This window comes from Myotis myotis, unplaced genomic scaffold (genome assembly GCF_014108235.1).
Source record: "Myotis myotis isolate mMyoMyo1 unplaced genomic scaffold, mMyoMyo1.p scaffold_m19_p_6, whole genome shotgun sequence".
NCBI lineage: Eukaryota > Metazoa > Chordata > Mammalia > Chiroptera > Vespertilionidae > Myotis > Myotis myotis.
The window spans coordinates 89,296,661-89,306,240 of record NW_023416368.1 but is presented as its reverse complement, the minus strand read 5'-3'; the positions used below and the strand labels follow the sequence as shown (position 1 = coordinate 89,306,240).

Genomic DNA, 9,580 nt, shown 5'->3' with positions numbered 1-9,580 from the left:
AGAGAGATTTCGAAATGCTAAGCTGCTGGCATTGGTGATGGAAGGGGCCAGAAGACAGGAATGTGGTGTCTCTGGAAGATGGAAAAGGCACCCCCTAAACCAGATTCTTCCCTCGAGCCTCCAGAAGGAACACAGCCCTGCAGGCACCTCGATTTCGGCCCAGGTGGATTTCAGACATTTAGGCCCTTGATTTCGGACACGTGACCTCCAGAGCTGTAAGAGAAGGAATATGTATTGTTTTCAGCACTAAGTCCGTGGCGACTTGTTACAGCAGCTGCAGGAAACTCATACCACCCTGCAGCCTCCAGTTCAGGATCTCATCACCTCTCTCTCAAACTGTGGCCTCTACCTGTCCTCATCTTCCTTCTACAGGGCCCATACTTGGTGTCACGTGGGTGCAAGATATGGGTAGGATCACTCTGTAGGGTATATAAATGCCTAGCCACTATGCTGTACACCTGAAACTAATACAATAGTGAATGTCAACTGTAATTGAAAAATGAAATAAAATAAAGATAAAAAAGGATCCACAATATCTTTTTAAAGCAAAGAGTGTCCTCTCTTGGCCCAGATACTGTCCCTGCCTCCCACCAGCAAATCTGCAAGGCTGCCAGCCTCTGCACCCAGTGCTCTGCCTTCCTTCCCACTAGCGTGGGGAAGTCTCTCCTCCTCTCAAAGGCCCCCTCCAGGCTGCTCTGGGTGGCTGCTTCCTGAATCACCAGTTTCTTGCTCTCTCGACACATAGCGTCTGTTTATTAAAATTGTATTTTTTTATATTAAAGCATGGTTGGCATACAATATTATATTAGTTTCAGGTGTACAATCCAGTAATTTGGCGATGTGATCACTAAATCTAGTAATAATCTCACAGCTCCTGTTCCAGACTCCTTCCTCATGTTGGGCCTTTGCATTTGCTGTTCCCTCTGCCTGAAACGCTTTCCCCCAGGTATCCACGGGGTCACTTCCCCGTGTTGCTCAAGCTCCCCATCTAGGCTCGCATTTCCCTCCTTCTCTGCACTCTTCGTAGCTCTTACTGCAGCCAAACTCTGCAGCCTTCTCTTCGTTGACATTTTTGCTCACTACCGTTAACACAAGTGCCTGCAACAGGACCTGGCAAACAGTAGGTGCTCAGGAAATATTTGATGGAAGAATGAATCATCTTAACGGCTTTAAATCCAAAATGGATACTCGGAGACCCTTGTGTCTCCAGCTCCATCCCCCTGAGTCCAACTTTGCACACCAAATGCTTATCTGACACCCTGATTTGGGTGCTCAGCAAGAACCTCAAATGTGGGGTCCCTGTTTCCTACCCGCAGACCCCTTCCTTCCCATCAGCTGAGCCCAACACAGCGCTACCCTTGGCTCCCTCTCTCCCCCACGCTTCACACCCAGCCCATCAGCAATTCCTGAGGCCACTGCCTTCAGAACACACTCACAGCTGTCTCCACTGTCACCCTCATAGCAGTCCCCCTGTCCCCTTCCTCACTGTTGCCCCACCAACATCAGTGATTTAGAGTTCCTTGTGGGAGATGTGTCTCTTTCTTCATTCATTCATTCAATCACTTATTAGTTCATCATTTATTTATGTCAGTAGGGGATCGTGGGCATTTATTTTGTACTTTGGGTCATACTTCAATACCATGCTATTTAATTTGCTGCTCAAATTGTTCCACCTTTAGCGTTTGGGAGCCCCTGCAGGTTGGCTCCTCTGTCCATTTCACGCCCCCATCTCTTGTTTCTGAGCCCATCCTTGCTTCCTGGCGCTACAAGATGCTGGGGCATGCCTGGTGTGCCCCTGACCTAGCCTGAGAGCCGGTGTTTTTCTGGAGAGCTGGAGTCCTCATGGGAGAGCAGCATTAGAAACTGAGGTCCTGGTGGCGGGTGTGCTCACGGGCACTGACCCAAGGGCCTTCAAATAATGCAAAACGAGATACCGCTTCGTTCACTTAGAATAAAGTGCACACTCCCTCCCATGGTCACCTGGCTCCTGGCCACCTTTGAAGTCTTTTTGAGCCACTGTGTTGTTGTGAGGAACGCATCCCTGCTCCTCGGACAGACCTGTGGACTTCCTGGGTCTTCTTGGGTCTCTCTCAGTGAAGGGCCCTGCCTCCAGCTCCGTGACGCGGGAGGGCAGGGCTCTTCTCCTCCTTGCCCGCTGCGGCCTTCCAGCCCTGGGAAAGCCCCGGGTACCTGGCGTGCCGAGCGATGAGGTCCAGTACCCCAACCTGCACGTGGCAGTCTCTCCTGGAAACCACTCTCTCTCTTGAAAACTTGATTCTTCTCAGAAGGCCTGGCTCAAAGGTACACAAAACCCCTGTGACTCCCTGGGGCCCACAAAACTCTTCCCTCTTTTGCTCCTGGAACTTGGGGTACATCTCCAGGAGCGCACCCCGCCCAGGGAGCTGTGAAGCCTGCAAGCGCAGCGTGAGCTCCAGAGGGTGCCAACCATGGCATGCCCATCTCGCCTCCTCAGTTCACAGCGTTCAGTGTTTGTCAGGTGAAACCTGGGACTCTCCATGTGGGCTCCCCTGACCACCTGCAGCACAAGCTGCCTCGGAAAGGAGGGGCAAGTCCAGGGGGCCACGCCCAGCCCTCAGAAAGGTGCCTCTCACCTGCTTCTCCTCCTTTCCCGCCTTTGGTAGAAAGAGCTGGAGGCTGGCAAGGTCACCTCTAGCAGACCTTGCTGATATTTCACTGGCTAGAGCGGGGTCCCGTCATCCCAGTCTTATTTTCAAATCTCCTTGATGTCCGTGTCTTTTTTTCTCCACCTCTGAAGATCAATAATGTTGCAGAAGCAAGAGATCAAAGTTGGTGGGTGAGCAGGTGGTGGGTGAGCAGAGACAGGGGCTGGGGTGGAGAAGGGGCTGGGGATGGGGTGGAAAGAGAGCGCCCATTAAACTCTTCCCTGGACAAAGCTCCCGCATGCATCAGAGCTTGTTGTTACCTGTTCTCAGCTCAACAGCTCTGCTTGGCTCCCCTTTCTCCACCCCCGTTCCTCCACCCCTCCCACTCCCTCCCATAAACAAAGCCACAGCTTCAAACAACATCTTGTAAAGCACATTATAAAACGCTTCTAATAAATCCTAACAGCCTTGGCCATAGCCAGCTGAGAGAAAGGTGATTATGACACGAAAGTGTCAGGTTAGAACAACAAATTGGGCCACACGAGCAGGGATTTATTCGCCTTTGTAAGTGTGCTATGAAGGGCCCTATAATTTCACAAATAAACCCGAACATTGCTCAGTAAATGGCTCCTGGGTTTAGAGCCCCAGGACCTCGGGAAGGAACATATTAGTACCAGTCGTGCAATTTCAGATGTGGGGCAGATCAGCCCGGGGCGCAGACCAGATGGCACTCAGCCTGCCTCTGGCCCTCCTCGGACGTGTGGGCACTCCAGGCGGACAGCAGGAGGGATGGGCAGCTCCCAGGGTCTAGCATGGGGATTGGAGGTGATGGGGACTGATGGCCCTGGGGTCATTGCAACAGCTCCTGGGGGTCCAGGAAGAAGGCGGGCTCCTGGCTCCGGTAGGTGGGCGAGGGGTTGTCAGGTCAGCTGAGCTGGCAGCTCCATAATTAGGGGGACAATCTCCGGGCTTGATGTACTTCCGGTTTAAAACTGGGACTATTCATCACCCTGTTAGTGAGAGAGAACCTGCCCTGGGCACTGCTTTATCACACATGGCCTCCTGCCATGGGCGGCCCAGCTACTGGCTGGGGAAGAAGGGAAAGGAGTGGGGAGCTTCAGAGAGAATGGAATCGGGTTTATCAGTGCTTTACAACTCTGGCTGCACTTGATGCGCTGCAAAAAAAATACAAATTCCTGGCTTCATTCCAGACCATGAAACTGGAATCTCCGAGGGTGGGTCTGGGCATCGGGCTGCATCTGGCCTGAGGCAGTGCATGGGGTGTGATGCAAAGGGCATGGAGGACCACCTTCCATAGCCCCTCAGTGCTGCAGCTCAACCACACCTTCCTACAGCCTGGGGGAGCTGCGCCCTGGTCCAGTCACCCCCTTTTCTCTTGTTGTCATCGCTGCCTCTCTCCCCAGCTAAGTACCGAGTCAGAAGGGCTCATGGGCCGATTGAGTCTTGCCTCCACGAGGAGCCCCCGGCTAAACTTGTCCATTGGGTGCTTTTCTCTTGCAGACACAGCCCAGACAGAGAGCGATGACCTGCATTTTCAAAGCCATGTCGTTACAGATAGGTAACAAGCATTCTTTTAATAACCTAGATAATGAGGCCGTAATGAACTTGGGTAGAACGTGGATCTTTCTGCCCTACCTCGACGGCGGGGATGGTAACCTGGCAGGGATGTATCATTTCCCTTGTTGGCCTGCTGGGCTTGGCAGGCAGGACCCACAGGCACCACATTCGCACCCAGTGTGTCTTCCTGTTCACTTGACGTTAGTTTTCAGACTGTCTCACTGCATGGGGCAGACATGGGCATCGGTGCTGTCAGGCCCCAGGCAGTTCTGACGTGAATGGAGCGTGATGCAGGGGCAGGGAGGACCTCCTTCTCTGCCCACCCAAGGTGCAGATGATGGGTGGGCGAGACGGGTGGTGGGGGCTCTCCGTTATGCCCTGTGGCTTAGGGTGGAGCATAGCCCCCCGAAGAGGGAATTTGGTCTCCATGGAAACCTGACTTAGGTGCCCAAAGATCTCAGGTTATATCCAGCTTTTGCCATGAGCCTTCCTCTCATCCGCTCTCCAGGCTAGTGTTCTCTGCACTCCAGCACCTATCATCTGAGCCTGGATTCTGTCCCCACCCCTGTGACCACAGTGCTGCTGTCACCCAGCGCTCTGTCCTCTCACAGAGCAGCAGGTGTCCGGGCCCCATAGGGTGCTGGCTCGCATTATCCCCTCAGTATTTATGTGGGAAACGCACATAGAGACTTCGAATCGGAGACTGGGTCCCAATCCCATTCCACTTAACGGCTCTCTAACTCCTCGTATCCTGAGTTTCCTTCTCTGTATAATAGGAATAATGGGAATAATGGGAATAATGGGAATAATGGGACTGTGGACCCACGAGGTGCATAGTGTTATAGACAGTGCCGAGCACATCACTGTATTCACTGTGTTTGTTACCTCTCTCCCCAACGTCCCTCCTTTCCTTCATCTGAGATAATCAAAGCGAGCTAACATGTATAAAGACCTCATGCAACGTGCCATACTCAGAGCCAGACGATTCAGTTATCACTCTGATTCCTATCAGACCTTTATTCTCCTGTGCTAGATCTAGAGCTGGAACCACGGCCCCTTCTGTGCTGGACCATGACACGCCCTCCTGCTTTGTCACCTCAGACCTCACTGCGGGAGCACCAACACCGCCCCTTCTCCGCCCCTTCTGCCCTTTCAAGGCCTTTCCTTGTTTACGGGACCTCAGTCAAGTCCACCCATCACAGGAAGGAAGAGGGAGATTTTGTGACCTTGGACCTGGGGAGGGAAAGAAGACTACAGTACTAGGTCCCTGCAGAGATTTGTCATGCTCCACCCCTCCCCCCCTCCCCTCCGGGGCCAGCTCATCTCCAACTGGAGATGCTCAGGCATCTGCCTTAACTCTGCTCTCCAACCTGAAGAGTCCACCTTCCTATCTTCCCAAAGCCCACTCACCCTCCAGGACCCAGGTCTAGTCCTGCCTCCCCCAGAGAGGCCCCGCATGCCCCGACCACCCTGACGTCCTCCTGGTCCCTGGGCTGCGTGTCTTCTCTTAGTCCCCCAGCCTCCAACCCCAGCCCCCCACTCTGTGCTGGGAAGGTGACCCCATGGAATCCCTTCTCTTTGGCTTTAGGTTGGGTTTAGGATGAATCAACAAAGAGCTAAGGGTGGGAGGAGGGGGAGCTGGGGTACATATTCCTGGCTCTCCTTCCCTGAGGGGCTGCCTCTGGTTGCTAAGCCCTTGTTCGAGTTCGCCTTCCCACACAGCTGTCCTCTGCTTCTCGGATGTCTCTTCCCGGCCCCCTCGGGCCCAGGGCAGCGTGCACATTACCCCTGAGCCCGCCCCACATGTTTACAACAATACTCTCCTTACACTCTCCTCAGTCATCCAGCTGGAGTGCACCATCTGTTTCCTGCTGAGACCCCAACTGATACCGCTTCTGATGGTGCAGTGTCCAATTTAACACTTTAGTGCATGTTGTTTTGTGCCGTCCTTTTGTTGTTGACTGCTTGCAATCCTGGGTTAAGGACTTAAGGGAAGACATGACTATCACGTAGCTCTTTTTGTGTCCTCCAGCTTGGCACAGTGCCGGCCTCATGCTGGGCAAAAAGCAGATGCCCACAGAATTGTCCAAGAGAAGGATTGCCATGTGTGTGGGCTTCTGACTCCCTGTCTTCACTGTCTCTATCTCAGGTGTGTGGTCTAGTGGCTGCCTCAGAAGAGAAGTTCTTAGCTGGGTGGACCATGCAGAAGCTTGGCCTTAGAAAACAAACTCACACTTTGGCCTGAGAGTGGCACGGAGGCAATGCCCCTGTGGCCTGGAGTGCCAGGGCCAGCGCCGGGTGACAAAGTGCAGCCTCTGGTGCTCGTCAGGGCAGGGGGTGACAGGGCATCTCCCCGAAGGCAGAAGGCAGAGCCTGGTGGCCGAGGGTCTGGTGTCAGGTAAAGAGTGGGGCTCAATCATGAAATCAGAAGTCCCCTGAATGGGAAGGGACTGGGTCATCTGGTCCCGCCTTGTCCAATATGGCGCGCCCTCGACATGTGTGGCTTTGAGCACTGGAAGTGTGGCTGGCCTGCACTGATGTGCTGCAGGTGTAAGATACAAACCAGCTTTCAAACCTGACACGAGAAAAATGTAAAAATGGTCTTGTTAAAAACTTTTCTATTCATTGTATGTTGAAATGATAATATACTGTATATATGGCACTCAATGAGATAAGTTATTAAGATAAATTTTACACATTTCTTTTTACTTTTTACATGTGGCTACCAGACCATTTATTTTAAAACATGTTTTTATTGACTTCAGAGAGGAAGGGAGAGGGAGAGAGAGATAGAAACATCAATGATAAGAGAAAATCATGGACCAGCTGCCTTCTGCATGCGCCCTACTGGAGATCGAGCCCACAACCTGGGCATGTGCCCTTGACTGGGGTCAAACCTGGGGCCTTCAGTCTGCAGGTCAAAGCCCTATCCACTGAGCCAAAGCAGCTAGGGAACTACTAGACCACTTAAAGTTATACATGGGGCTCACGCTGTATTTCTATGAGGTGTCTCTGGTTCAGTCCAACCCTCTCATTTACAGATGAGGAGACCGAGGCCCCTTCTGTGCTAGAGAAGAGCTTCCAAGGCTGTGTTCCCAGTTGGGAGGGAGCAGGGGAAGCTGGAAGAGTCACAGGTTGTTTTGCTGCATCAGTTATTTCTGCATAAACTATGGTGAGGTGAAGAGAGGGAGGGCATGGTCAACTACCCCAATCGTTGAAACCAGCAGTCTTATTTGGCCTGGGTTTGGGGCTTGGAATATATTTGGAATGGAAGCCTCATATCCTTCTTTGAGGCAGGTGGCATGGCCCTGCCCATGAAGCCCATCTCCCTGGAGGAATGTCTCTGTGGGGGGCTGTGGCCTTGTGGGGCAAGAGGTCTTCTCTACACATGGTTTTGGCCCAGGCAGCCCAGGTAGGACATGGCAGAACTGGCAGGCAGTTTAGAGAGCTCTCCCCTAGCTGCCACTATGTCATCGGTGTTGAGCAGGGCTTGCCAGCGTCTGGGCAGCCCCCTAACGCTGCAGGACTCAGCACCACTTGAAATGATTCTGCAAGGACTTCTTTTTTTTAAAGTTTAAGGTCAGTTTATTAAGTTCACTGATGAAAGCTTTCAGAAGAATATTCTCCTGAAAATGATTATTTTTTCTTAGAAAAAAGAGAAGGGAAAATCAACACCCTCTCAGCATAGACACAGATGCTGTGGCAGTCAGGCCTCTGCAGAGAGGATGGTCCATCAATGGGTCAAGTCGCTCTGGGTCAGCCGGACTGTGGTCTGGATCATCCTCATCTTCCAGCTCCAACTCATTCATTTCCTGGAACAGAGACTCATCTCCCTGCACAGTGTTTCCAGCGTCCTCTGAGAACCAGATATCAGCTGTGACCAGATTATGATCTGTTTCAGGTTGCTGTTTCCCACTTAATTTATTTTTTTTCCTGTTCGTTCTTCTTTTTAATTTCCAAGGGTTCTGCATCAAACTTGGCTTTCCAACGTAAGATATTCTCAGTTGTAACAGGAGTGCTGTACAGCAATTGCCTTTCAGCTTCTTCTCCTTTTTTCTTTTCATTTCTTTTCTCCTCTTCTAGTTTTTATTTGACCCACTATTTCATTTCATGTTTCCTGCAGAGCTGTCACTAAAGGAAAGATCATCACCATATGCAAGGACTTCTGGAGCGTGTCCTCTGTACCGTGGCCCAGAAAAGGAGAAGCCACAGTTCCTGGGCTCTGGGACTATGGTCACAAAACAACCCAGTAGACACGGAACAACTCAAGAACAATGGAAGACAGCAAAGGTTAAGTCCCAGGCGGGCAGCCCAGACTGCAGTTGAGATGTGGCTGGTGCTGTGGTCAGGAAGACGGCTTGGTTTAGTGAAAACCTGGCCTGGAGCCCTGCATAGTCCGAGTTCTGCTGCTACCACACTCTGCTCTCATTGGCCTCATTTGCTCAATGGGATCACACCTGCCAACTGGCTCCCACTCTCCGGCGTGGCAGGGTGTGAGGGGAGTGCCACACGTGGCCAGGAAGGGGTGCCGCCTGGGGCAGGAAGTGGTGTGAGCAGCTTAATGGTGCCTGTGAGGGAGGCTGGCCATGTAACTTATCTTCTAAAAGGGAATGCTTCGGAGGGTGAAAGTGGATGCTATTAAGACAAGAAATGGAGACAAAGACTATTCTATGCAGACAGGTCGTAGGGCTCTCTCTTGGGAAGAGGCCAGAAGGCAGAGCTGAGACTAAGTCTTCTGGCTTGAGAGGCCAGGAGATGGGGGGTGAGGGGAGGTAGGGGTCAGAGCAAAGAGGAGTTTTGGGAGAGCAGTGACTCAGACAGAAGCAGGAAGGCAGGTGGTGACGGAGTGCTAGGTCTGGAGCCCAGAGTGGGACCACCCTGGTGCAGGACACCTGTCTCCCAGGGCTACAGGGAACTGGAAATGACAAGGTGGCAGGAGCCGTGAAGTGAGGCCAGCCAGCACGGCACTTCTGTTCTCAATACTGACAACACAGGCGAGCCTTTCTGTGGGTGCCCCTGGCTGCCGGCAGTGGAAAGCCTGCTGTTTGGAACCCCACAAGGGAGTCTAAGATCACCGCCAAGGCTAGTCACTGGCCAGGCCCTTGAGTGGTTCCCACCTCACCCCTACCCCCGGGCCTCCAGCCCTGCCCCCACCACGAACAATGGGCTCTGTTGAGCCAGCAGTTCCTGGGCAGCAGGAAGTCCTGGGTCCAAGGCCCACAGAGGAACAGAGCCTCTGTGACCTCTGAGCTGGGAGCTCAAAGGGGCCATTCTCACGGGTGTGGGCCCTGGGGCGGGAGCGGCGCTGTGGCTTGGCCCCTGGAGAAACATGACTGCCCCAGTGTTCGGCCTTTGCCCCGCGGCTCTCTCGGTTGCAT

At 52.8% G+C, this 9,580-nt stretch overlaps 1 pseudogene; it reads right to left on the bottom strand.

Annotated features, from left to right (window-relative positions):
• Nucleotides 1-7,870: 7,870 nt before the first annotated feature.
• On the bottom strand, nucleotides 7,871-8,355 carry LOC118658561 (annotated as a pseudogene).
• Between the last annotated feature and the right edge of the window lie 1,225 nt (nucleotides 8,356-9,580).